At 40.0% G+C, this 27,006-nt stretch overlaps 1 pseudogene; it reads left to right on the forward strand.

Moving 5' to 3' along the window:
* The first annotated feature begins 85 nt into the window (after positions 1-85).
* On the forward strand, positions 86-26,392 carry LOC136701583 (NACHT, LRR and PYD domains-containing protein 12-like; annotated as a pseudogene).
* Positions 26,393-27,006: the final 614 nt, after the last annotated feature.

Here is a 27,006-nt window from a genome sequence, read left to right on the forward strand (position 1 = left end):
CAGCGCCCTCTATTGGCTTGAGGAGAAATAAAGGTGCGTCACACCTGAGTCTACTTCCTGAATCTGAAATGAAAGTAAGAGGAGAGAAGGAATAAACAATTAAAATGGAGAGAAGACACTGAGCTGTAGTAGACGAATCAAATAGATGTCTCCAAACACAGCGCTGTATTTTCACAAGGTGAGTTTATACCTGAGGGAAATATAAAAGAATGGAGGGGAGAACAAATAAAGAACACAGCACTGAGATTTTCCAGGTGTTAAATTAATTCAGAGCAGGGTTAAAATGGCAAGGAGAAAATGGCGGTGAGACAATGATAAACAGCAGAGTGTGAAATGGTGGAAAAAAGTGTGTGAAGAGAAAAATCTGTAAGTGAAGCTCCAGCAGTGAACTCTTCTTCTCTCACACAGAGGGTTTAATGATTTAGAGCAGAATCATCGTGTGTAAAAGCTTCTATCAGCTCTGGAAGCCTGGATTTAAACTAGGAACACTGGATTAAATACAGTGTGGACAAAAGTATCTGGACACTTCCTCCAGCGACTCTTCTGAAGGATCTTAAACATGAGGCTGGGAAGATTTTAAACATTGTTAGGAGGATCTGGTGGCATTCATTATATAAAAATTTGTAATGTCAGGTACTGATGCTGAATCATTAGTTCTGAATAACAATCATGTGTGCTCACATGTTTGTGCATATAAAAATGAGACACCAGATGATTTCACAGGGAACCAAATGACAGGGGTGTTTTAAGACACAAATGATATCAAATGATTTTTTAAAATAGAACAAGGTGTGTATAAATGCAATTACATATACATACTTTTTTTTCCAGAAAGGTTGGGACATTGAATAAAATGCAGTAAACACCAAGAAATTGTGATTAGACTTGGACTCCTCTGACATATGCATCTACTGTTAATAATTCACCTTCTTATTGTGGAATATTGTAAGATGCAAACGTGCTGAACGTGCTTCTATAAACCTTTGATAATTACTTCAGAATTAGTTGCAGGCATCAAACTCTAAATTGGTACATATACAAGATAATGTTAGTCTATTAGCCACAGTCTGTGAAAACACTGTAGTTTTTTTTTTTTTAACTGTTATTCAATGCCTTAAGATTCTGGCTATCTGGATTTATTTATTATTTTTAAAAATATCCCAACTTTTCCACAAATGTGGTTTGCAATACAATAATACTTTTGGCAGCATATTTGTTGTTTCCTTTAAAAATTACTCTAGACAATTTTTTGGGGCAATTGTACCCCGACCCCCAACTGTAAAATGAAATCCACGACTAATTTTAAGTTCATATACAGCTGCAACAGAAAGTTTCATTTCATGTATCTCTACAGAGATCATATACACTCTGTGTGGTGTTGTTAAATTTAGTCTGTGTGTTTAAAACACACCTTAATGCACACATTATCTGAGCAGCTGGAGCTGGTATTTGTAAAAGAACATATGAAAGGGTTGAAGTGCAGTAGCGGGGTGGGTCCAGCAGAGGGAGGGAGAGTACTATGGTAGACCTAGGTTTGGGGTTAGAGCCAGGATTAGAGGTTAGTGTGTGAGGGATGAGTTAAGTAGTAAAAATGATTAAAATACATGATGGTGATACTTATTTTTAACATGGCTCCATGGTTCTGGGTTTGTGGGTTCAAATCTTGTGTCGGGTCACTGTGAGAAATTTGGTGTGTTTTCCCTGTGTCTGCATGGGTTTCCTCCAGGTGGTCTGGTTTCCTTCTATAGTTCAAAACATGAATAGGCTGTTACAGAATATAAAAAAAAAAAAACAAAAAAAAAAAACATGTAATGAGGATTAAAAGACATTAATTTATAAGATCAAATCAAGATCTAATGTTACATTAATAGATGTAAATTTGAGACTCATAGGTACATACGCATAATAAAAATACATTATTTATAAAAATTAACTTGCACTAGTCATACCCTATATATAAATTGTATCATTGTGCTGTTCTATAATATATAAGAAATATATCTTTGGAATATACAAATTATTACTTGACTATTAACAAATATGCATTAGATAAATAAGAATGAAAGTGAGTGGGAGCAAAAGTGTTTGCTGTGTGCATTGTAACATAAATATTAGTTACAGATCTAATAGAAAGTAAATTAAAGTGCAGGGTGCAGAGTGAGACTGGTGTAAAGTTGTGGTGTGGTTCATTCATTGATATCTTAGAATGATGATTGGGGTGAGACGAGTTTGTGATTGAGAGTGGACTGGTGCACTCTGCTCTTAGCTGTTCAGTAGTCTGATGTCCTGGGGATGAAGTTGTCTCAGAAACAGCTAGTTCTGGACATGTTTCTGTACCTCCTGCCACTTAGTAAATTGTGTAATTGTAATAATACAATGAATATCCCAAATGTAACAGTATCATATATTTTCTCAAGTATCTTATTGTTTTACTCATATATAAAATGCTTAATGTGCAATAAATTAAAACCAGAACTGAAATTCAGTAAGCATTAGGGTTGCATTGGCACCAGTACTGTCACTTAAACACAGTATCATATTGGCTACAGAGATACTATAAGTTAGTTGGAAATGGCACTGTACTCACTATCCCCTACATGTACTACACATGGCACTTTTTGGGACACACCCCATGAAGCAGATGCTGATGCACATGCACGCTGCTAGATGCAGCTCAAGTTTAAAGTCGGCACAAATTTCACACTACACAACAGTTTTTGTCAATTTTTATTGAGACTGGCAAAATTTCACACCACACTACACAACCCCAAACTCCCCAAGCAAACACACAACTTGCGTTATTGTATCTAATTAGCGAACACTGCTTTAATCTATAAATGTAGCAATATAAATATCCTTATTTATAGGCATCTATCAACTAGTTAAGACAGATAGAGTTGGTATTGGTACTTGGTATCCGCATTGAACATGAAATATCGGTATCGGTATCAGAAGGGAAAAAGTGGTATATGTGCATCCCTAGTAAGCATGTATTGTTGTAGTTCAAATATATATTTTTATTAAATATTTTGTTAAAAAAATAAAATAAAAATTTAAAAAAATATACAGAGGCCTAATTTGTTGGTGATTATTTACTTTGATGCCCAACACTACTGTGAACCCATGGTCTTCTGTGCTATTCTTCTTTTCTTTCAAATACATGTCCTCTAAATAACCCTCATTTGAGATATAGACACCTTTCAGAGAGAACAAATTTAAAACATTGAAAATGCTTAGCAATAATATAGCAACCACCTGGGGTTCCATAGTTAACATGCCAGCAAAACCCGCAGATCAACGGCGATTACCCAGGAATGAACTTGCAATACTTTGCAATAATTTAGTGACCACTTTTGGATAGCATTCACCTTACAATGCCTTGACAATGGCCAAAGAAAAATAACTTTAGCAAGTTTGGGGATGGGCGGCACGGTGGCGCAGCAGGTAGTGTCGCAGTCACACAGCTCCAGGAACCTGGAGGTTGTGGGTTCGATTCCCGCTCCGGGTGACTGTCTGTGAGGAGTTGGTGTGTTCTCCCCGTGTCCGCGTGGGTTTCCTCCGGGTGCTCCGGTTTCCTCCCACAGTCCAAAAAAAACACACGTTGCAGGTGGATTGGCGACTCGAAAGTGTCCGTAGGTGTGAGTGTGTGAGTGAATGTGTGTGTGTCTGTGTTGCCCTGTGAAGGACTGGCGTCCCCTCCAGGGTGTATTCCCGCCTTGCGCCCGATGATTCCAGGTAGGCTCTGGACCCCCCGCGACCCTAAATTGGATAAGCGGTTACAGATAATGGATGGATGGATGGATGGAATTTGTAGCACAGAATTTTTTTGCACTGAAATTATGCATCTGAATTTTTTTTTTGCTTCAAAATTATGCATGTGAATATAATTGCTCTTGAATAGAACTTGTGAATTTTCAAGAACACGTTTTCATTGTTATTATTCAAGGTTAATAAATTCAGATAAAAAAAATTCAAGCTCAAAAAAATACAAATTTTTATTTGTTTTAAATGATATGACTCTTCTAGTAATTAGGGTTCAGATTTAGCACTCCAGGAAAATCACAGACTAATCACGTGTTTATGCACATCACACGTGAGGTTACTTAGCCAATCAGATCTGTGCATTATTATTAGCGCTATGATTTATGAGTGACATACACAAGGCAGTGCTCCAGACGCTGCTGACCTTGGGCCAGTAAAACTAGCTCAAGGGATGAGATGAAAGCTCTTTTGGGACACTTTCTGGATGACAGTGTTGTGTGAGGTAAAACTTTAAAAATATGGGAATGATTACCTGTTGTAATTCTCTTAAGACTGAACATGGATCCTGTTTACAGATAAAGTCCTAAAGTCCTAAGCATAAAGAGCCAATCAGCTTGTTAATGGATAAAGTCCCAAACTCCAGCAATAAGAACTACTCAGGTTGCTGGTTATGGAAAAGCAGTAAGTCAATTGCAACTACAAGTCATTAGGGACTTTATTTAAAATATGCATTTTTTTCAAAATCAATGTTTTATTTGAAAATTTTCTTTGAAATGAGAAATGGAAATTTTATTTAGAGTATTTGTTATTCATAATTATTTATAAATCTTGTTTGAAATGTAATCAAAAGGGTAATATGATTTAAAATGTTGTTATAATTTCAAGTCTACTTCAATATGCATGGTATGGCACTGATCACATGCATGTTATAAATTATTTTCTGGACTTTGGCCTGAGAACATTTTCTCTAACTGTACCTTAATGAATTGCATTTAATACCCCCTGGCCTAGATCATACATTCAGCAGGAGCACTGATTTCTGTATTGTTTCTGCATAGAATCTACTACAATGCTGAGCACAGCACATGTCACCTGACTCACTCAGCTTGTGTGCTCAATATATTAGAGTTTTGCACAGCAGCTTCATGCTGAAATAGATTAAATGCCTTGTAACACTCATGTTGGGTACTTCATAAATGAACACAGTATTGTTCTGGATATGATCACCATTTGTCTTAATTTAAATCATCTCCCAAATCTACTTGCAACCACTTTTGTAATAGCGAGCACCTAGCAGCACTCTAGTAACTACACAGAATACCATAGTGATCACTTAGCAACTTGGTATCAACACTTTAGCAACCACCTGTCAAACACCTGCAGTAAACTAACAACAATCTAGCACTTACCAAACCCATAAAACCACCAGGAATATGATAGTATCCAATGAAGTGCATTCTAGCAGTTACCTGGAAAAATAATAGCTATCAGCTACCTGACATACCACAGTAACTACACTTAACCCACTCACATGTCATGTTTTACAAGAGGCCAGGAGACAGAACAGAACCAAGACAATAAAAAAGGACAAACATAGGAACTGGGTGGCACAGTAGCACAGCAGGGAGAGTTGTTGAGAGTTGGGTGACTATCTGTGAGCAGTTTTGTGTGTTCTCCCTGTCTCCGGTTGCTCCGGTTTCCTGCCACGGTCCAAAAGCACACATTGGTGACTCAAAGAATGAAAGGACTGGCGCCCCCTCCAGGGTGTATTCCTGCCTTGCGCCAAATAAGTGGTTACAGATAATGAATGAATGAAAAGTAAGAACAATACACATCTACATCAGAAGCTGGAAAAATACACTAGAACTAAGAGCAAAAGTCCTAAAATAAACACCACCAACAAAGACAGGGACTAGAACACAAATATTAGAATAAAACCTACATGAGATCACCAACAACAACAATATAAAGGAACCAGAATTGGAAAAAATATTGTTACGACAAAAAAATAAACCATCAAACACAAATTTTCTTACTTTTTGTGCTAAACTTAATTATATATACCTTGCTTAGTGAGCAGTAATCTTTTTGAATATAGTTGTATAACTTTATATACTCTGCTTTATGAGTGCTAATATTTATGCATGTCTCTTAAATCTATACAGTGCATCTGGAAAGCACTTAACTTTTTTCACATTTTTTTTGCTACAAGATAGATAATTTTTCCCCTCATAATTCTACACACAATAACCTGTAGTGAAAAAGTGAAGAAGGTTAGTTTAGAATTTTTGCCAACTTATTAAATATAAACAAAAATCACATATACTTTCACAGTCTTTGCTCAATACTTTTTAAAGCACCTTTGGCAGCAATTACAGCCTCAATTCATTTTGAGTATGAAGCTACAGGCTTGGCACACACCTTTGGACTTTTTCCTCCCATTCTACTTTGCAGAACCTCTCAAGATCCATCAGGTTTGTTTTGGCCAGGTGATGAGCAGTGCCTGGTTTCCTCCAGACATGCTGCAGAAATGTTCCTGTACCCTACCCCAGCATGTCTCTTATTTACGTCTGGTGATATTTACAAGTCTTAAAAATGCTTTATCTGCAGTTAAATAAGTGAGCTCATATTTAAATGTGTTGTTTAATCCTTGTGTCATGTTTCCAGACTACAGACAAATGCAGCTTCAGCTTTTCTGAATCCCTGGTTGCTGCTGTTTCGCGCCAAATCCAAAAGTGGAAGTGTGTCTATTAGTATGCCTATGAAAAGTGACCGGTCCAAGGAGTAACCCTCTCAATTCAGTGATGGAAGAGAGCCTGGTAGTGTGTCTATGATGAGTGACCAGTCCAAGGAGTACCTCCCCCAATTCAGTGGTGGAACAGAGCCCAGTAATGTGTCTATGAAGAGTGACCGGTCCAAGGAATACCCCCCTCAATTCAGTGATAGAAAAGAGCCCAGTAGTGTGTCTATGAAGAGTGGCCGGTCCAAGGAGTACCCCCCTCAAATCAGTGATGAAAGAGAGGCCAGTAGTGTGTCTATGAAGAGTGACCGGTCCAAGGAGTACCCCCCTCAATTCAGCAGGGGAAGAGAGCCCAGTAGTGTGTCTATGAAGAGTGACCGGTCCAAGGAGTACCCCCCTCAATTCAGCAGGGGAAGAGAGCCCAGTAGGGTGTCTATGAAGAGTGACCGGTCCAAGGAGTACCCCCCTCAATTTGGTGGTGAAAGACCAGCCCAGAGCAGCTGTGACCAACCCAGAAGTGGAGGTACCCTCTCAGAACAACAGTGAGTTATTATCATTAATAAAACATAATATAAACCTAAAACTCATGAATAATTAATGATTAACAACATTACTGCTCATAGCACGGGTCATTTGTTCAGCTCACATCCTGTTGTTTCATAAGGTCAAGGTCTCAACAGCAGTAAAGTTGTTGTCCTTTTCAACACGTACAGCGCAACAGAAAATTATTGTGTCAGATGCATTCTCACAGCTGGAAATGTTCCATGTGCTTTGTGTACAAGGCAGTACCTGTGTAGTACAAGCAGGAGATACTCTGGACCATTCCCTGCTCTATGCACACAAGCTTACTTGGATATCACTCAGACAATTTACCAGGGAACTAGCAGGATTAGGTCAGGGTAATGACAGGTACCAATTTTATAGACATTTACATACAGCACCTCTAGGTAAGGTCTAGAAGATATCTAGGTTAAAGTGTTTGTGTGAAAGGGGTTCAAGACAAATGATAATATAATTAAAAATATTTAATTAAAATTATTCATAGACATTAAGACATACAGGGTTTCAGAAATAGGAGAGGCATTTGCTTGAAGAAATATATCTTTTCAGTATAAACAAACATTAGGACTTGATTGAGGTTTGAACAATATTTAAGAAACAAGGTAAAGTGTTGAAATGAAGTTTATCATGACAAATGACATGTCTGACAAATATTACACTAACTTGAAGTGGGCTGTGATAAAATAAACTCTAATATAATTCAATAAAAAATTTTTGTACAGTGCTTTTTACAGCTGATGTTGTCACAAAGCAGCTTCACAGAATTACAGTAAAGACAATGTTTTGAAATAAAATGTAAAGAATGTAAAAGTAATATATTTATGTGACAGCAGTTTTTTTTTCCTTTGGTCTGAGAGATTCTATATAAATTCCTGTGGTTATTTGTTTCATACGGGTGTTTCTATTTTAAAAATTCATCAGGCAATACTACATAGAAAAAGCTCTAAATACTCTCACTCCAGTGGAGGGAACTGGAGACGTGCAGCCATATTCTCACCAAGCAGTGGAAGAAGTTTTACCAAGACATAAATCCAGCATGAAGAACAGGTACGAGAACTTGTTTGAGGGAATCAGAATTCCAGAGAATAAAACCCTCCTGAACAGAGTTTACACTCAGCTCTACATCATCGAGGGAGAGACTGAAGCAGTGAACGAAGAACATGAAGTTTTACAGATGGAGAAAACACCCAGGAAACACCAGGAGGACACTCCAATCCACTGCTCAGACATCTTTAAACCTCTACAAGGTCCTGATGGAGGAGTGAAGGCTGAAGATCTCAGACTAAGAGACAGAAAAGAGGACAAAGGCACAGAAGAGCAGAAGATCAGAAGTGTTCTGACTAAGGGCATTAAGGGCATGGAATTGGAAAAACTGTCTCTGTGCAGAAGTTCATTGTGGACTGGGCTGAAGGAACAGCCAATCAGGAGGTAGATTTCATGTTTGTGCTTCCGTTCCGGGAGCTGAACTTGATTAAAGATGATCAGTACAGTCTTCATGGACTTCTGTGTGCCTTCCATCCTGAGCTCAGAGGGCTGGACCCAGAGATATATGACCAGCTCAGAGCTGTGTTTATATTTGATGGCCTGGATGAAAGCAAAGTTCCTCTGGACTTTAAACAGTGGGAGAAAGTGTCTGACATCACAGTGACATCTTCAGTGAGTGTGTTAATGACAAACCTCATCAGAGGAGATCTGCTTCCCTCTGCTTCAATCTGGATCACCTCCCGACCAGCAGCAGCAAATCAGATACCTCCTCAGTACATTCACCGTTTGACAGAGATTCAGGGATTCACCGACCCCCAGAAGGAGGAGTACTTCAGGAAGAGAATCATGGACCAAGACCAAGCCCAGAAGATCATCTCCCACATTAAGACAGCGAGGAGCCTCCACATCATGTGCCACATTCCCGTCTTCTGCTGGATCTCAGCCACTGTTCTTCAGAGAATGATCACACAGAGTAAGACAGAAATCCCTAAAACTTTGACTGAAATGTACTCACACTTCCTGCTCACTCAGACAAACATGAAGAAGGAGAAGTATGAGGAGAAAAATGAGCAAGACCCAAAGAAACAGCTGGAGTCCAACAGAACCAAGCTTCTGAAACTGGCTGAACTGGCTTTCAAACAGCTGCTGAAGGGCAATGTGATGTTCTATGAAGAGGACCTGAGAGAGAGCAGCATTGATGTCACTGAGGCCTCAGTGTATTCTGGGATCTTCACTGAGATCTTTAGGGAGGAGTGTGTGATCCACCAGAGGAAGGTCTACTGCTTTGTTCATCTGAGTTTTCAGGAGTTCCTGGCTGCAGTCTTTGTGTTTCACTGCTATGAGAACAACATCATGGAGCCACTGCAGTGTTTCAAACCACAGTACAGTGAGTCAGAGGCACTTTCACTAGAAGATTGTCTGAAGGGAGCAGTGGATAAAGCTGTAGAGAGTCAGAACGGTCACCTTGATCTGTTCCTCCGTTTCCTAATGGGACTCTCACTGGAGTCCAATCAGAGTCTCCTACAAGGTCTACTGACCCCAACACACAGTGGATCAGAGGAAACCAGAGAGTACATCAAAAACTTAATCAAAGGAGAGAATGATGAATTTGATAAGCCAGCCAACAGAACTTTTTCCAGTGAGAGATGCATTGGTTTATTTCTGTGTCTGTCTGAGATGAAAGACCAGTCCCTCTCTATAGAGATTGAGGAGTACCTAAATTCAGAGAAACACTCAGTAAAGGAGTTCTCTCCTGGACAATGCTCAGCTCTAGCCTACATAATTCTGATCTCAGAGAAGGAGCTAGATGAACTGGATCTGAGGAAATATTACACATCAGAGGAGGGTTATAGGAGACTGATCCCAGCTGTGACTGTCTGCAGAAAAGCTCGGTAAGTGTTAGATCTACATTCAATGCATGTATTATGTTCACACTTATATCACAGTTTAAATACTTGACAGTAATGCTGGGGCTGTGTAATAAACTATTTATTTGGATAAACAATAACATTCATATCATGGGATTATTATTAACATTTCATATACTGGGCTAATTGGCAAACCAAAACCCTTCATTTTTTTCTTGCAAAATTAAGCAAAAGAATATGAAAACCCTTCAGGAGAGGCGATTGCATAATTTCTGCCAGGTGCTGTATACAGTCATTTTTAATGTCATGAAATGCAGTGTGATCTGCCAGATCAAGATCACACTGCATTTCATGACATTAAAAATGACTGTATACAGCACCTGGCGGAAATTATGGAATCACCTCTCCTGAAGGGTATCAATTTATTTTGCTTAATTTTTCATTATGAGCAAGCATACTACACAATGTATTAGGCGTGGGTTTAAGAAAAATTTAAAAAATGTTAAATTTGAATGTTCTGATATTGATTTAAATAGAATCAAGTGATTTTAGAATCAATATACATGACGCTAGGTAAGAGCTGGACAAAAGACTATGCCCAAACAAAAGATAAACTTTTTTTTTCAGTGGAACAGCATATGCCAAACACACTTGCGCTGCTTCAGAGCTGTAGGTCCACCATCCACCACTTTGAGCAGCTCAGTGTTTTACTGGAGTTTCAAGCAGAAGTGTGTTGAACATTGTTGAAATACAGAAATTAAATAAATTATTTACAAATAAATTCTTTTAAAATCCTACAATGTGATTTCCTGGATTATTTCTCATTTTGTCTCTTATAGTTGAAGTGTAATTATGATCAAAATTACAAACATCTCTCGTTATCTAAGTTAGATTGTTCAGTAGTACAGGGTTTGGACAATGAAACTGAGACACCAGGTTTTAGACCACAATAATTTATTAGTATGGTGTAGGGCCTCCTTTTGTGGCCAATACAGCGTCAATTCGTCTTGGGAATGACATATACAAGTCCTGCACAGTGGTCAGAGGGATTTTAAGCCATTCTTCTTGCAGGATAGTGGCCAGGTCACTACGTGCTGGTGGAGGAAAACATTTCCTGACTCGCTCCTCCAAAACACCACAAAGTGGCTCAATAATATTTAGATCTGGTGACTGTGCAGGCCATGGGAGATGTTCAACTTCACTTTCATGTTCATCAAACCAATCTTTCACCAGTCTTGCTGTGTGTATTGGTACATTGTCATCCTGATACACGGCACATATATAGTCTTGAACACAGCCACCAAATTACATTACATACATTACACCACTCATATTTTTTAAATAACACTAATTTTAGGAACACCGCAACCCTGAAATGGAGAAGCGGAAAAGAAAATGTATGTATGTATGTATGTAATTTTAGGAAGAATCTTATTTCTTTTCAGACTCACTGGGTGTAATCTGAACTCCTGTAAAACACTTTTATCAGCCCTACAGTCAGTAAACTGTCCCCTAAAAGAGTTGGACCTCAATAACAATAACCTGCAGGACTTAGTATTGGATATGCTCTCTGCTGGACTGAAGAGTTCACACTGTAAACTGGAAACACTCAGGTGAGAGTTCTGTGGCACACTGAATTTGTTATTTATATATGAGACACATGCGTGCATGCATACACCCAAACAAAAGGAGATCCTGGCTCAGCTAAACACATAACCAGTTTTACTGCAACTGAGAATGACCCACCACCCCTCTCGTACCTGCTCTGTGGTGGTCCTGAGGTTGTCCTGAACATTATAGAACTAGGTGAAAATGGGGAGATAAAGTATGCAGAGCAAAGTCTGTAATTGTAGAACCAAAAAATATCCATGTATGAACTGTTTAACTCTTAAAATGACAATGAGTGTATAAAAGTAGGTGTAAATAGTCCCAACTATCTATAAAATTAAATGTTTTATACATGATTTAATACATTTATTAATTAATTTAACAACTCATCCTATAAATAAATATTGCCACATTTATACAATTGAGTATAGGTAGGCTATGCAGAATCTCATATTTCAGGAAAAATAAAGCAGTGCTGTGAGGTTGTCTTTCTCGCTATTTCACTCTCATTCATCCATTTCCATCCCTTTTCCACCACTTATCTGCGTCCGGGTCGCGGGGGAAGCAGTTTGAGTAAAGAAACCCAGACCTCCCTCTCCCCAGCCACTGCCTCCAGCTACTCTGGGGGTATACCGAGGCGTTCCCAGGCCTGTTTGTATCTCTCCTTAGTCTGTTAGTATCTTTCAAGTCTGTTTGTACCTTCCTGGTATCTATTTGGTCTGTTTATGACTTGTCTTACCTTGTTAGTATCCCCTGTCTAGTAGTGATGGGAATTTCAGCTCTTTTTGGGGAGCCAGCTTACAAAAGAGATCCTCTTTTGTAAGTTGCTTTGGATAAAAGCATCTGCCAAATGCATAAATGTAAATGTAAATGGCTGTCACACCTTGCTCACTGGTGAGGGTAGTGTGTCAACAAGGTTATGGGCTAAGAAAATAAATAATTATAAATTAATTAAATGATGGCAAACCATAATAGCAGCTTCAGTGCAAGGGTGCTTTATTTAGTGAAATGTGAAAAATGAAAATAAAAAGGAAAAAAAATAGTTACAAATTACATACAGGGGATTAGAGAGAACAATCTTTTCTCTTCCAATATAAAGATACTTTCTCTGCCCAACTATTCAGCCAACTATTCAGCCAACTATTCAGCCAACCTTCACTCCCCCATTCTGTCCTCAAAATGAGTCCTTATATAGACTCCTAGTGGCTTAACTAATTCAGTATGTACCACTCCTCCTCTTCTACAGGGGGAGACAGCTACAATCAAAGGAAAACAAAAAAACATGCATTTGTATTCTGAAAAACCCTTGTTCAAAAAGTGACTACTTGATACTAATCAAACTACAAACACACATTATGAACAAGGTTAAATCTAAAATGAATATAAAAGAAAAATATTTCCAATCATAACCCCCCCTCCCACTCAAATGGACCAACACAACCTGGCTCCAACAGGCAGGTCTGAATTTGCTCAGGCACTATTTAAGGACACCTAAAACTCAGTTTGGGCCTTTTTTTGAACAGGAAGGTGCAGTAAGCCCTATGTAAGTATTAAATATCTGTTTTACAACTGAATAACTTTATTTTAACTGAAAGGGTGAGATTGTTTACCAAGCTAACAATATGGATGTAAAATTGAAAAAGAATAATGTATGTGTGGGCTACTGGGAGATAAAACAGGGACAGAAAGGGCTATGAGGAATAAGAGGTGAACAGAAATATTTATCTAGTGGTCTTGTATTGTCCGTTCTGTCACAATGGCGCTTTGTTTTATCAAATCAAATCAAATCAAATTTATTTATATAGCGCTTTTCACAACTGATGTTGTCACAAAGCAGCTTCACAGAATTCCAGTAAGACAAGATTTGACATGAAATGTAAAGACAAATGTAAAACCCTCAAGTGAGCAAGCCAGGGGCGACAGTGGCAAGGAAAAACTCCCCCAGCTGAGGAAGAAACCTTGGGAGGAACCAAGGCTCACAAGGGGTGACCCATCCTCCTCTGGTCAATCTACTGGTGATGATAGTTAGTAGTCCATGAGAACTTCAGTGTAGGGACAGCTTCAAGGCACTTGGTGGTTGCTGGAGCGTGGGCAGCTGGTCTGAAGCGTGGAGGAGGATCTCGACAGTCATCCATCAGTGTCCAGACAGACAGGTGGGCAGTCGTTTACTCGGAAAGATGTAAAGGGATGGAATTAGTTTTGAACTGTTTTGTGTTTGTAAAGTAGAAAATATAAAAATTTCCAGAGTGTGGCTAATGACTCCGGCAGATCTGACTATGACAGCATTAACTAAAAGGAGAGAACCAGGAGGACACACAGACACGGGAGCATCCTGAAACACTGGCATCCCTCCGCTCCACCGTCAACAAACCTGAGTGATCGCGAGAAGCGGCGGGACGACAGCACCAGCGTCTCAGTTTACTATAATTCCCTGTGTCCATGGACCCCCCGGATCTGCCGCCTTTATCTATGGGGGAGCATTAGCTACCAAATGATAAACTAAACAAATGAGTTTTTAGCCTACATTTGAAGATTGCGACTGTGTCTGAGTCCCGAACATTTTTTGGAAGATCATTCCAGAGTTGGGGGGCTTTATAAGAAAAGGCTCTTCCCCCAGCTGAGGCCTTCTGAATTCTGGGAACAATTAAAAATCCAGTATTCTGTGATCTGAGTGAACGTGGAGGCTCATAATAGGAAATTGTATCTTGAAGATATTCAGGAGCAAGCCCATGTAGAGCTTTATATGTTAATAACAAAATTTTGTAGTCAATGCGGAATTTAACAGGCAGCCAATGAAGTGATGATAAAACTGGGCTGATATGTTCAAATTTTCTAGTTTTAGTGAGGACCCTAGCTGCAGCATTTTGAACTAGTTGAAGTTTTCTTAAATTGCTGCTGGTGCATCCTGACAGTAGTGCGTTACAGTAGTCAAGCCTTGAAGTAATAAAGGCATGTACTAATGTTTCTGCGTCCTGGAGGGATAAGGCATTTCTAATCTTAGCAATATTGCGAAGATGTAAAAAAGCTGTCCTAGTGATACTACCTATGTGTTGATCAAATGATAAATCCGGGTCAATTATGACACCAAGATTTTTTGCTGCTGAACCAGGTTTAACTGGAAAGTTAGCTAGATTTAAAATTAAATCTGATAATTTATTTCTTGTCACTTTTGGACCCAAAAGCAGGACCTCTGTTTTGTTGCTGTTTAGGAGGAAGTTACGCAACATCCAGCCTTTCACGTCTTTTACACAGTCCTCTATTTTCTTTAATCTGTGTTTGTCATCGGGCTTGGCTGAAATATACAATTGTGTGTCGTCTGCGTAACAGTGAAAGTTAATGTCATGGTTTCTTATAACTGTGCCTAGCGGTAACATGTATAATGTAAATAATAATGGTCCTAAAATAGAGCCTTGTGGAATTCCAAATCTTACTTTAGAATAATTTGAAGTTAGATTGTTTACTTTTACGAATTGATAACGTTCCGTTAAGTAAGATTTGAACCATAATAGGGCTGTCCCTGTGATTCCAACCATGTTTTCTAACCTTTCTATGAGAATATTGTGGTCTATTGTATCGAAGGCTGCGCTTAGGTCAAGAAGCACCAACAGGGATACGTGGCCTTGATCAGAGGCAAGAAGAAGATCATTTGTTATCTTGACTAGAGCTGTCTCTGTACTATGATGTTGCCTGAATCCAGATTGGAATTTTTCATATATATGATTCTTATGTAGATATGAACTAAGTTGTTGGGCCACAGCTCTTTCTAAGATCTTAGACAGAAATGGCAAATTAGAAATAGGCCTGTAATTACAGTGTACTAGCATCAAGATTTGGTTTCTTGATCATAGGTTTAATAACTGCTAGTTTAAAAGCTTTGGGTACATGGCCCAGACTAAGCGATGAGTTTACTATAGTTAAAAGAGGATCAATAATAGCTGGTAGTACTTCTTTGAGCAACTTTGTGGGAATTGCGTCAAGTGTGCAAGTTGTACAGTTTGCGGAGGTGATAATCTTCTCTAGTTCTAATTGTGGGAGTGGGTAAAAGGTTTCAAGTCTTTCTTTTACAGTTATATTATGTTTTATTTCATTCACATCGGGTGGCAGCCAGGATGGATTTGATCCTGTGGATAGAGTTTGTTGTCTAATATTCTCAATTTTATTATTAAAAAAGTCCATAAAATCTTTACTGGTGAGAGTTGCTGGAATTAGTTGTTTTACCACTTATTCCCACTGGTACAGAACAATATTACCTACATTTTACATGACTATATGGACAAAATATTATTGTTCAATATTAAAAATAATAAATAGTGTTTCAATGGCCAATTGTTTTTATGGCTGTCTTGTAATAACTCACTGATTGCACTCACACATTCAATTGTATAAATAACTGGATTTTTATTTAAACACCTTAATAAAAAATCACGTGTAAACTCTGAAATATAGGAAATAGAACCCAAAAGATAGGTATTACAAAATAGCTTATTAAATTAAATAATCATCCATTTCTGGGTAATAAAATAAACAAATACTCTGCAAAGTGCAAAACAGCCGCATTCACGGGTAGTGATTAAAACAACCACAACTGTCAACAAACATTTAACTGATTTAACATTTTCAACAATTTTTTGGAAGGCAGATTGGCATTCAGGAAAACCAAGTGTTTCAGCTTGGAGGGTTGGAGCTTGTTGTTGTTCTCTGATTGGTTGAATGACAAGCCTTAGAAAAAAATGGCTCGGTCTTAGACGGGAACCGGCTCTCATCGTTCACTTACAAGAGCTGGCTCTTTGAACCGGTTCGTTTGCGACCGACACATCACTACTGTCTAGGTCTCTCTGTCTCAGTAACTGTTTAGGTCACTCTGTTTAGGTATTTCTGTTGGTTATCTTTTGTTTAAATAAATCTGCTGTGTTGTGGCATTTGTGTCCGCCTCTGTCAGTCCACCCAATCATGACAAGAATATGTACATATGACTTTTAGTCATATCTTGCAGGCCTAATTTGTAAATGTCATTACATAATAGCTTGAAATCCTTTGTAACTAAAATACATTTTTGGATATGATATGACAAAATATTCATACGTATTAAAAATAAGAACAACAACTCATTAATGCACTGTGACTCATAACACATATAAAAAAATCCTATCAGAATTTCAGTATCAGTTCAATGTTTGCAAATGTTTATGTACAAAAGAAAATTCCAACAATATACATAAACCTTTAGAAAACACATTATTGCTTTTCAGACTCATTGGCTGTAGTCTCACCAAGGACTCCTGTAAAACTTTGGGATCACTTCTACAGTCAGTAAACTCCTCCCTGATAGAGCTGGACCTCAGTAACAATGACCTGCAGGATTCAGGAGTGGAGCTGCTCTCTGCTGGACTGAAGACTTCACACTGTAAACTGGAGACTCTCAGGTAAAATTATTGCTTATTTAGTGATTTTCTGTTTTAAACCATGTAAACCATCAGTATTGATTTGTTAAAACTTTAAATAAACTATATCTGAGCCTCAAAAGTATTGTCCCATTTGAACGTATGAAAGGAGAAATGAACACACTTTTACAAATCTATGTTCAAAAATAATATTTAGAAGCATTCTTAATATGCAAGTTAAGTTGCACACAAAACCCATGAGTATTAAACCATCAAAGACCATCACCTAATCCTTCGGCATTTAATATCCATTTTTAAAATTATACCATGTTCTCTCTATATTGCTTTACAGACTAGGTGTCTGTTACCTTCGAGACAAAGCCTGTGAATCTCTGGGATCAGCTCTACAGTCAGTAAATGCCTCCCTGAAAGAGCTGGACCTCAGTAACAATGACCTGCAGGATTCAGGAGTGGAGCTACTTTCTGCTGGACTGAAGAGTTCTCTCTGTAAACTGGAGACTCTCAGGTAAAAATGTTTTAAATTAAGTCAGGCAACTGTGGTTCAATATGAATGTTATATTTGAAGTATGGTGCATTATGGCTGGTTGCCTCTTATGGGACACTACAAAGAGAATATATGGAAATTTGGGATAGCTGCAGCTTCATCGAGCTCCCCTGGCTAGATAAGCTTGCTTCTGTCCAAGAGAGTCTTTATCTGGAGTAGTTTATTCAGAAGATTAGGGGTGTGGGTAGTTTACTTGGCAGGTTAGTGATACTGTAGTGGGGAGCTGACGCTGATCCAGTCTTGGCAGTGAGTGCAGTTCTGTGGAGATTGTTACTGTGACATGGCATCAAACTACTTGCTGAGGAACTATGTCAACAGCACTAACCTAAGATGTGCAGCGCCAAACTTTTATCAGCATATCTCTTGCCCAACCAGAGGTGACGGGACATTGGACCATTGTTACACCATGATAAAGGACAGTTACAGAGCTCAGTCTTACCCCCCTTTGGGACATCAGATCATGCCATCGTTCTCTAATGCTGAGATATAAACAAAGGCTAAAACATGAAGCCCGGGCTCAGAGGGAGGTGCCATGCTGGACCAACCAATCAATGGGCACCCTGCAGGGTGATGCAGACTGGGACATGTTCCGGGCCAGGTCCAGTTTGTTAACGAACACTGTAGTGAGTTTCATTGGGAAACTGGTTAGTGAACTCCTCCAGACTAATGCTTGCTAATGGGACTCTGGCAAACCAGTTGATCACCTTTCATGCTTGCTTCAGAGCTGCAGCCAGCAACGCTAACAGAGCTAAAAACAACATGGCTGGCGGTGCATGCACAGAGCGTCCCACAGGACAGCAGCCACTTCATGGAGAGAGACATGAGGAAAGCGTTTAGAGGAGTAAATATCAGGAAAGTTGCAGGACCAGACGGAATATGCTGATGAGTCATGAAAGCCTGTGCATCCCAACTTGTTCCGGTATTTACTGAGATCTTTAATCTCTCTCTTTCACTGGGGGTTGTTCCATCCTCCTTTAAACAGTCTGTCATTGTGCCTGTCCCCAAGAAACCTCAGCCAAAGTGTCTCAGTGATTACCTCCCTGTAGCTCTAACATCAGTGGTGATGAATTGCTTTAAAATGCTGGCAGAGACTTCATCACTTCTTCACTAAAAGACTCTCTGGACATACTACAGCCTATCACCACAAACGCTCCACAGATAATGCCATCTCAGACCTGCTTCACTCTACTGTCTCACCTGGACACAGGGAGGAATAATTACAACAGAATGCTGTTTGTTGACTATAGCATTTAACATTCCCACCACACTCACCATCAAGCTGGAAGATCTGGGACTTGCGTTACTGGATCTCCAGCTTCCTGACAGACAGACAAGTAGTGTGGGTGGGCAATCTGACCCTCAGCATTGGTGCTCCTCAAGGGTGTGTTTTGAGTCATTTGAGTCCTTTGCTGTGCTCATTATACACCTAAACTGTGTGGCCACTTCCAGCTCCACATCCATCAGCAAGTTTGCTGACCATACTTTTGTAGTAGAACTGATCTCTAATAATGATGAGAGGGCCTATTTGGAGGGGATTTCAAGCCAGGAGACCTGGTGCCAGGATAATATTCTTCGACTCAACTTCAGCAAGACTAAGGAGCTGATAGTGGAATACAGCAGGAAACAGATGAGGGGCTACCACTCTGTAAGTATCAACGTTACTGCAGTGGAAAGAGTGGACAGCTTCAAGTACCTTAGAGTTCACATCTTGCAGGACCTGTCATGGTCATGCCACATCAACAACCTGGCAAAGAAGGCCCGATAGCATCTCTTCCACCTCCAAAGCCTAAGGGACATCAGACTGCCCCCCCCCCCCACAAAGTCCTGCAAAACTACTACTCGTGCACCATAGAGAGCATCCTCACAGGGAACATCATAGAAATATTTTTTTCTGTATACATGCCAGTTAAATAAACTTGGAAGAAAATGAGAAATTCTCAAATTAATTTATTTAAATTGATAAAATTAATGTGTCCCAATTTTCTGGAAATGTGTTTTTTTTTTATTTTATAGGACATATTTGGTGTTCCCTGTGTTTATACTAGGGCGGCACGGTGGCGCAGCAGGTAGTGTCGCAGTCACACAGCTCCAGGGGCCTGGAGGTAGGTTGTGGGTTCGATTCCCGCTCCGGGTGACTGTCTGTGAGGAGTTGGTGTGTTCTCCCCGTGTTCGCGTGGGTTTCCTCCGGGTGCTCCGGTTTCCTCCCACAGTCCAAAATCACACGTTGCAGGTGGATTGGCGACTCGAAAGTGTCTGTAGGTGTGAGTGTGTGAGTGAATGTGTGTGTCTGTGTTGCCCTGTGAAGGACTGGCGTCCCCTCCAGGGTGTATTCCCGCCTTGCGCCCAATGATTCCAGGTAGGCTCTGGACCCCCTGCGACCCTAAATTGGATAAGCGGTTACAGATAATGGATGGATGTGTTTATACTGTATTGCAGCTGTATCTTTCTCAGTGTAATGACATCTGGGTCACCCTTGTGTTCATACCTGCAGATTGTCTGGGTGTATGATTACAGAGGAAGGCTGTTCTTCTCTGGCTTCAGCTTTAAAATCAAACTCCTCCCACCTGAGAGAAATGGATCTGACTTACAATCACCCAGGAGAGTCAGGAGTGAAGCTGCTCTCTGATCTACTGCAGGATCCACTCTGTGCACTGGATAAACTACAGTGAGCTACTCACACACACACATACACACATACACACTGCTCTCTAATCTACTGTAGGATTCACACTCAGACGGAGGGATAAATTAGAACTTGTGCCAAAACCCTTATGCAACTCAGTGGGTTTTTGTCCTAGAAACATAATAAACATACCCCCAGAAATGTATTTTTAGCTTTGCATCTCACTATGTCTCCATGTATACTAACCATGTTTTGTCTGTGATGCTGCTGTTGAGAAATGTGCCTTCTCCTCCTGCTCGTGAATAAGACAAGTCATTATTTGCCTTCTCTCTGGTGATGTGGCCTTACTAAAAGCTTTGCATGAGTCACCTGACCCAAAGCCTGCTCTTATTCATTGTACTTGGCCAGTCACATCCCTTAGCTCTAATGCACTCCTGGCTACCTGCATGGCCAATTTCGGATTCCACTTCCTTCTTGCTTTAGTGACTGGCACTACTGCTTTAACCATGGCATCCTTTGCATTATTGGCATGGTGACTCACCTTGGCACATTTAAATTCTAACTAAACTTGTGAGTGGTAACTCCAGTACCCCTTTCCCATACCATGCCACACTACTTAAACACTGTGGCACCCCTAGCCACTTCCTTATGGTCTTGTTCATAACCCTTTCCATCCTCTCTGCTTCTGTGATCGAAATGTCACAAACTGTCAACAGCCATTTTATACGAAACAGTAATCCAAACTGCAGACACAATTTCAACTTCCCTGGTAGACATGATCTGTCTATGCGGTATCATTTAGCACTGCACTATACCATCTACCTAAATTCTTCACTGGTCTCTCCAGTACTGTAGGGATAATTTCTCCTTCCATCAAAAAATTTGATGTGTGTTATTTTTTCTTCTGTAAAAATAAGACTGTGAAAAGGTCTTTAGTTAATGTTTTCCTTCCTGTAAGAAACCAACACTGCACTCTAATTAGTTAGCATTCAAATGACAAGGTATCTGCCTCATTGTTGCAGTGCTTCCAATGTTTAAAACACACACAACACACACACACCGAGAGCAATAGAGGGAGAGGTTTCAGATTTCAAGAGATTTTTGAGATGCATTTGAGGCTAAAACTTTTATCAGGATACATTCATTCATTATCTGTAACCGCTTATCCAATTTAGGGTCGCGGGGGGTTGATGATTCCAGAGCCTACCTGGAATCATTGGGTGCAAGACGGGAATACACCCTGGAGGGGGCGCCAGTCCTTCACAGGGCAACACAGACATACACACACATTCATTCACACTCTCACGGACACTTTTGAGTCGCCAATCCACCTACCAACGTGTGTTTTTGGACTGTGGGAGGAAATCGGAGCACCCGGAGGAAACCCACGCGAACACGGGGAGAACACACCAACTCCTCACAGACAGTCACCTGGAGCGGGAATCGAACCCACAACCTCCAGGTCCCTGGAGCTGTGCAACTGCGACACTACCTGCTGCGCCACCATGCCGCCCTATCAGGATACAATCCAGATTAATTTCACATGAAGTGACCAGGTAGAAATGTGGTCACTGTGCTCTAAAAAATCTACAGGGAGTTACATTTTATAATATATAATGTTAAGTAAACTTAAAGTTTAAGTATGTTACCCAAGTATACTTTATGTTGTAAAATCAGCTTACACGTAGTATATATGTTATTTCAATAATTCAGCAAATACTTTTGCTAAATATGTAGCTTATAAAACTATAAATTAAGTTGGACCACGCCCAGACTCCCCTACAGCCTCTATAGGTTCACAGCTTCCATTTTCCACTGTGGCAAACTTGGGAGCAATTGTGGATCACACCTTGTACTTTATGTGGAATCTGTTTCTTCTCCATCATAGAACTTCATCAAGGAATTCATCATGTATTACACTTATACGACAACCCAAATTCCAATGAAGTTGGGATGTTATCTAAAACATAAATAAAAACGGAATGATGATGATTTGCAAATATTTTTCAACCTATATTCAATTGGATACATTACAAAGACAATATATTTAATACAATTGCAAGGAATATATGGATTTCATCATCTGGAGTCCATAATATCATCATAAGATTAAGAGAAATGGAGTAATCTCTGCAAGTAAGCAGCAAGGCTGAAAACTAATATTGAATGCCTGTGACCTTCAATCCCTCCAAAGGCACTGCATTAAAAACCAACATCATTCTGTAATGAATTTTACCCCATGGGCTCAGGAACACTTTAAAGTACGATTATCCAGTTCAGGGTCGTGGTGGGTCCAGAGCCTACCTGGAATCAATGGGCGCAAGGCAGGAATACACCCTGGAGGGGGCGCCAGTCCTTCACAGGGCAACACAGACACACATACGGACACTTTTGAGTTGCCAATCCACCTACCAACGTGTCTTTTTGGACTGTGGGAGGAAACCCACGTGGACATGGGGAGAACACACCAACTCCTCACAGACAGTCACCCAGAGCGTGAATCGAACCCACAACCTCCAGGCCCCTGGAGCTGTGTGACTGCGATACTACCTGCTGTGCCACCATGCCGTACTATTAATTGTTTATAAATCAATCAACTGCCTTAGACCAATATACAGGTTGAGTCAAAAGTCAGTGTGTATTATATGTGTGTGTGTGTTTAGGGTAGAACATGGTGGGAAGATCTGGATGAAACCAGGACTGAAGAAATGTAAGGCACAATCTCTCACAGACACAAAATTTTCATGTGTTTCTCATTTAATCTGTGTGTGCTTGTGTAGGTATTAATGTTTTTCTGTGTGTGTTTATCACTCAATTTTGTTGCAATGGGATTAAAAGATCTCTCTCTCTCTCTCTCTCTCTCTCTCTCTCTCTCTCTCTCTCTCTCTCTCATAATATCATAATATATATATATACACAGATTCCTGTAATCTCACTCTGGATCCAAACACAGCACACACTCATCTCTCTCTGTCTGAGGGAAACAGAAAGGTGGAGGGGCTGGAGGAAACTCAGCCATATCCAGATCATCCAGAGAGATTTGATAGTTCTTGGCAGGTTCTGAGTGTGGAGAGTTTAACTGGACGCTGTTACTATGAGGTGGAGTGGAGTGGTGACTGGGTTGATATATCAGTGTCGTACAAAGGAATTGGGAGGAAAGGACATGGTGTTGTGTGTGTGTTTGGCTTCAATAAATTCTCCTGGAGCCTGTTCTGCTCTGAGAAAAAATACTGGATTAGACACAATGATCAGAGAAATGAGATACCAGCCCCCTCCTCTCACTCTAACAGAGTCGGGGTATATCTGGACTGGGGGTCTGGCACTCTGTCCTTCTACACCATCTCACCTTACACACACACACTCGCACACTTACACACACACACATCCACATTCACTGAGCCCCTCTATGCTGCGTTTGGGGTTGATTACGACTCCTCAGTGCGTCTGTGTGAGACAGAATAGGATTAATGCTGATGTCTATCTCTCTTTCATTCTTGCTCTCTGTTCTCTTTCACGCTTTAGTAGGTTTTCTATCCATGCCTGTCTGAGAAATGGATGTGCACTACACTTTGTCTTTCTCAACTCAACCCTGTCTTGTGTGTTCCTGCTTTGCCGTTCCCTTGTTTGTTTTTATTTTGTTCCTGTCTCCTCCGTTGTCTCCAACCTAGCCCCACCTTAGTCCCTCCTTGTCAGTAGTGTTTCCACTTGTACCTCCTTGTTGCCCTGTGTAACATCCGGGTATAGGACCTATATAACTCTATAACTTTACCCTAACTCCCTTACTAGTGAATAAAACAAGAGAAAAATGGATAATAACACAAATGGTATCAAACTCCCTACCACACTCTAAACACCTGTGCATACACAACAATAATATTATTCATCAATTTACAGTCTATATATAAACATAAATGTATCTACAGAGATCAAGAGTCAAATAGTCAGAGAACAAGCAGAAGTCAGTTATACAAACAAGGCATTCAAAAATCATATCTCACAAGAAATTTAGAGTACGAGATAATAGTCTGCAGGCCGGCCAACTTGACTTGGCTTTTAAGGAAAGCCTAGAACCTAGGACAGCCAATGAGGAGTGAGAGTGCAGCACAGAAACCAGAGGCAGCCAGTCAAGAGCAGTGGGGTGATACCAAATCCATCATAGGTTGATAAACTACACCTGGAACAGATTAACACAGAAAGACAGACATGCCACACCTGTAACAAATCAAAACAAGACACAGACAGATTAACACAGATTAACATGAAAAATAAAACATAGACATACAGGAGAACTGACAAACATTATAACCTGGGGTTGTAACACTGTGCCCTCTCGATATCACTCCCAGGTGTTCCTAGTCTGTGCTCTGTGTATATATAGTCTTATATAGTTTTATAGAAAAGCCATTTTCTTTCAAGCCATTTTTCTTATGAGGGGCACCAGAAAATATTATGAACAATAACACCAGCAACACTAGTTTTGACCAGCATGGGGATGTTTTTTTTTTGTTTTGTTTTGTTTTACCCTTCCAGTTATCAGATGAACAAAAAAATCTGGGGATATAAATGATGAGAATTAGCTATACCACCTTTGACCAAAAGGGATAGCTGATTTTTATGTCTTACTCTTCTATGAATCAGCTCCACAGAAAATATATTTTTTTCACCTAAGTCCTAAAAATTACCACAAGGGATCAGTTCACCATACAGCCAGATTACTGTGCATTCACACCAGTAGTGAATTTTTGCCTGTTGTTCCTTAAATTGCTGATTGCTCATCGCCTGGGTGCCTTTTTGAACTTGAGCTGAACTTGCCACAGTTTCAAACCTGCAGTGTCACTGACCAAAAACATCCAGCCGACAACGTCCTGTGTCACTGATGAAGGACTAGAGGATGACCGATACATACTGTGCAGCGACAGATGAGCTACTGTCTCTGACTTTACATTTACAAGGTGGACAAACGAGGGAGGAGTGTCTCACAGAGTGGAGAGTTTTTGGACACCCTTTCAAAAGCTCAAGAAAAACTATTATGTCTGATCAACTCATATCAGCGCAACACACACTAACACTCTACCACCATGTTAGCGTCAGTGCAGCACTGAGAATGATCCACCACCCTAATCATGCCTGCTTTGTAGTGGTCCTGACCATTGAAGAGAAGGGTGAAATGGGGATAAGAAAGTATGCAGAGAAACTGGTGGACTACAGTCTGTCACTTGACTCCTAATTTGCAAAAAGTTCAACTTCATCAAACACTGACTCCACCCACTTCATGTTGGCAGTGTTCATGCTACCAGAAATCACATTGAAAAATTAGTGAATTCTGGACACTTTATGTAATGTTGCTCCTTGTGTGAATGCAGAATTGATAATTGATCATTTAGTCATTTCTGCAGTGCCAGTCATTTGGCCTGCTCCCTTGTAGTCAAAGCTGCTAAAGCATACTAACATTTTTGGCTAAATATTATAAGTGATGCTAGAACAAATCTGTAGCTGTTTTTGGTGTGTGTAGTAGCCTGGAAAAAAAAATAGCGTAGAACTTAGACTCAGGAACACTGGTTAAACTTTTTCTTCTTACCTTTCAGATTATGTTATATAAACATAACACAAAAAGTAAGTAAATTTTTGTTTGGTAGATTATTTATTTGTTATAACAATGCTTCTTGGCAATAAATGTTATACTGTTGAAAAGCCATTGAGAGAGAGGATTTGGTAAATTTTTCATGGGCGAAATGTGGCACCATGTAAAGGGAAATTATAAGGCTTTCCAATGGTATAAGATTTATTGCCAAGAAGCATTGCTACAACAAATAAATAACCTACAAGCACATTTCCTTACTTTTTGTGCTATATTTATCTTGTATGAGAAAGGAGTTTTACACAAACACTTTCACATTTCTCATTATCCTTGTGTCAGAATTGTTTAGAGAATTGTTTTTATCATGGTTTAGAATTTTTTGTCATGGCACATGTACCATGCCATTATCTCAAAATGTTTACTTATATTAATCCAGATGGTCCTTCCCCTTTTTAGCCCAGAGGACTCAGCCTACATGATTTTCAAAAAGAATTAAAAATTTTGATTTGTCAGATCACTTTTCCATTTCACCTCTGTCAGTCTTAAATACGGTGACAGCATTTTTGTATCCTGTATATATCTGGTGTCTTTTTATTTGTGAGTTTTAATTTGCATTTGTGGATGCATTGGCAAACTGACAATGGTTTTGGGAAGAGTTTCTGAGCCCATGCAGTAATTGGCACTACACAAATACTTATTGTCTTTAGCCACTTATCCCGTTCAGGGATAACCTACCAGGAATCACTACAGAAACATCCATCCATCCATTATCTGTAACCGCTTATCCAATTTAGGGTCGCGGGGGGTCCAGAGCCTACCTGGAATCACTGGGCGCAAGGCGGGAATACACCCTGGAGGGGACGCCAGTCCTTCACAGGGCAACACAGACACACACATTCACTCACACACTCACACCTACGGACACTTTCGAGTCGCCAATCCACCTGCAACGTGTGTTTTTGGACTGTGGGAGGAAACCGGAGCACCCGGAGGAAACCCACGCGGACACGGGGAGAACACACCAACTCCTCACAGACAGTCACCCGGAGCGGGAATCGAACCCACAACCTCCAGGTCACTGGAGCTGTGTGACTGCGACACTACCTGCTGCGCCACCGTGCCGCCCACTACAGAAACATGTCTGTTTTTAATTCAGAGCCACCTGAGGGCCCGAAAACCACAGCCAGACAATACAGGTTTTGAGCATTTTGCATATAGATTTCTCTGGTTTCCTTGAAAAGTTAATGATATAATGTGCTGTACATTACCCCCAAACTCATAAAATTTAAGTTGAGAAACATTACTGTTTAATTGTTTCACTCCTTGCCCATGTTAT

Source organism: Hoplias malabaricus, chromosome 7 (assembly GCF_029633855.1).
Source record: "Hoplias malabaricus isolate fHopMal1 chromosome 7, fHopMal1.hap1, whole genome shotgun sequence".
In the NCBI taxonomy this organism is placed as follows: domain Eukaryota; kingdom Metazoa; phylum Chordata; class Actinopteri; order Characiformes; family Erythrinidae; genus Hoplias; species Hoplias malabaricus.